This window comes from Colletes latitarsis, unplaced genomic scaffold (assembly GCF_051014445.1).
Source record: "Colletes latitarsis isolate SP2378_abdomen unplaced genomic scaffold, iyColLati1 scaffold0042, whole genome shotgun sequence".
Lineage (NCBI taxonomy): Eukaryota > Metazoa > Arthropoda > Insecta > Hymenoptera > Colletidae > Colletes > Colletes latitarsis.
The window spans coordinates 301,497-304,807 of record NW_027488392.1 but is presented as its reverse complement, the minus strand read 5'-3'; positions in this window follow the sequence as shown (position 1 = coordinate 304,807).

Here is a 3,311-nt window from a genome sequence, read left to right as displayed (position 1 = left end):
TATCCCACAACGACAAAGTACGTAGAGCTGCGCTCATGCTGAACATCTCGGGCACTTATTCACGCTGGGCATCGATCGTGGAAGCACGTATTGCCAGGCCCGAAGACTAAGCATTCATGCTGGACAAAAACGAGAAAGCGCGTATGTGCTGGTCGAGAAAGCACGTATTCGGCGCCGTACTGTTATGTCGAGGTCAGACACCTGTATTTCATTCTTTGCTCACTTTCCAGAGTACGAACCGTAGTTCCATACAATTTTTGCCTTTTAAGCTACGCTCCGTAGAGTGTAGTGCCAGTTTATGGTTTTCACAAAATTTTCAATCGCTCGGACTGAAGAGTTGATGCTCGGATAGTACGAGTATACATATTTTAAACGTATACAAGTCACCAACGTCACTCGAGACGCTTATACCACTTCAAGAGCCATTCGGTCAAAGACACCGACTCGTGGCAATGCAGTGTGGAGAAAGTCTGGAACGAGCACGATACAGAACAGTCAGGATGAAATCCCGAGGAGCGACGACTGCTTCTCAACCGAGGTCGAAGAATAGCCGTACGCTCGACGCTGCCCCGACCGACTCGACCGGACCGTCGCTTCTCTTATAGGTACCGAGGCGCCCGCCGGAACGCCGGCGACGCACGGGCTTACGCACGGCCGCTTATGGGGGGAACCGCGCGACCCAACCGCCCGCCCGAACGGCCTGTTATAACTTAGAGCGAAAACCAACACCTGTAATTTCCTTAATAATTGAGCTAGGGCAAAAAAAAAAAACGCTATCTTGTAGGAAAAAAGCAGGGGAACACGATGCCGTCGTTAAAAATATAGATTGCCGTGCTCGTTTTCGAGAAAAAAATGAAAAAATGGTCAAAATCGTCGCAGGACAAAAACTCGACACGCTATCTTGTAGGCAAAAATTAGACGAATTCAAAACCGTAGTTAAAAATATCGGTCGTCGCGCTAGTTTTCGAGAAAAAAACAAAAACGTTCAAAAAATTCGAGATAAAAAAAAAAAAACCAGCCTACCAGATAGAAAAAATTACACTGAACAAATATCATATAGGTCAAAATATGTGTTAGCGTACTAGTTTTCGAGATATAGACGAAAAACCGTCGCCGCCGATCGGTACGTCGGTCGATGCGAAAGCACCGCGCGACCGAGCGCCCGCCTAAAAGACCAGTTCGAACATACCGAAAAATCAAGAAACCGTAACTTCCTTAATAATTGAGCTAGGACAAAAAATCGACACGCTATCTTGCAGGAAAAAATCCGGGGAACACGATGGCGTCGTCAAAAGTGCAGGTCGTCGAGCTAGTTTTCGAGAAAAAAAAAAAAAAATTCTCAAAACTCGACAAAAAAATAAAACGATCAGTGGACCGTGTAGAGAATCTAAAACTGCATAAGAATCGTATAGACCAAAATTGGCGTTCACGTGCTCGTTTTTGAGAAAAAAGTTAAAAAAGCTCTCAAAATTCGAGATAAAAAAAAAAAAACCATCTACCAGGTAGCCAACGGTAAACGGTACAAGTATCGTACGGGCGAAAACGAGCGTTACCGTGCTCGTTTTCGAGTTATTGACGAAAAACAGCCTGGAGCGATCGGTCCGGCGGTCGACGCGCGAAAGTTTCTAAGTCCGCTCTGCTCCGAAACACCGCTCCGGCGTCAAAAATCGTCGTAGGACAAAAAATAGACACGCTATCTTGCAGGAAAAAATCCGGGGAACACGATGGCGTCGTCAAAAGTGCAGGTCGTCGAGCTCGTTTTCGAGAAAAAAAAAAAAAAATTCTCAAAATTCGACAAAAAAATAAAACGATCAGTGGACCGTGTAGAGAATATAAAACTGCATAAGAATCGTATAGACGAAAATTGGCGTTCACGTGCTCGTTTTTGTGGAAAAAATTAAAAAAGCTCTCAAACTTCGAGATAAAAAAAAAAAAAACCGTCTACCAGGTAGCCAACGGTAAACGGTACAAGTATCGTACGGGCGAAAACGAGCGTTACCGTGCTCGTTTTCGAGTTATTGACGAAAAACAGCCTGGAGCGATCGGTCCGGCGGTCGACGCGCGAAAGTTTCTAAGTCCGCTCTGCTCCGAATCATCGCTCCGGCGTCAAAAATCGTCGTAGGACAAAAAATCGCCACCCTATCTTGCAGGAAAAAATCCGGGGAACACGATGGCGTCGTCAAAAGTGCAGGTCGTCGAGCTCGTTTTCGAGAAAAAAAAAAAAAAATTCTCAAAACTCGACAAAAAAATAAAACGATCAGTGGACCGTGTAGAGAATCTAAAACTGCATAAGAATCGTATAGACCAAAATTGGCGTTCACGTGCTCGTTTTTGAGAAAAAAGTTAAAAAAGCTCTCAAAATTCGAGATAAAAAAAAAAAAAACCATCTACCAGGTAGCCAACGGTAAACGGTACAAGTATCGTACGGGCGAAAACGAGCGTTACCGTGCTCGTTTTCGAGTTATTGACGAAAAACAGCCTGGAGCGATCGGTCCGGCGGTCGACGCGCGAAAGTTTCTAAGTCCGCTCTGCTCCGAAACACCGCTCCGGCGTCAAAAATCGTCGTAGGACAAAAAATAGACACGCTATCTTGCAGGAAAAAATCCGGGGAACACGATGGCGTCGTCAAAAGTGCAGGTCGTCGAGCTCGTTTTCGAGAAAAAAAAAAAAAAATTCTCAAAATTCGACAAAAAAATAAAACGATCAGTGGACCGTGTAGAGAATATAAAACTGCATAAGAATCGTATAGACGAAAATTGGCGTTCACGTGCTCGTTTTTGTGGAAAAAATTAAAAAAGCTCTCAAACTTCGAGATAAAAAAAAAAAAAACCGTCTACCAGGTAGCCAACGGTAAACGGTACAAGTATCGTACGGGCGAAAACGAGCGTTACCGTGCTCGTTTTCGAGTTATTGACGAAAAACAGCCTGGAGCGATCGGTCCGGCGGTCGACGCGCGAAAGTTTCTAAGTCCGCTCTGCTCCGAATCATCGCTCCGGCGTCAAAAATCGTCGTAGGACAAAAAATCGCCACCCTATCTTGCAGGAAAAAATCCGGGGAACACGATGGCGTCGTCAAAAGTGCAGGTCGTCGAGCTCGTTTTCGAGAAAAAAAAAAAAAAATTCTCAAAATTCGACAAAAAAATAAAACGATCAGTGGACCGTGTAGAGAATATAAAACTGCATAAGAATCGTATAGACCAAAATTGGCGTTCACGTGCTCGTTTTTGAGAAAAAAGTTAAAAAAGCTCTCAAAATTCGAGATAAAAAAAAAAAAAACCATCTACCAGGTAGCCAACGGTAAACGGTACAAGT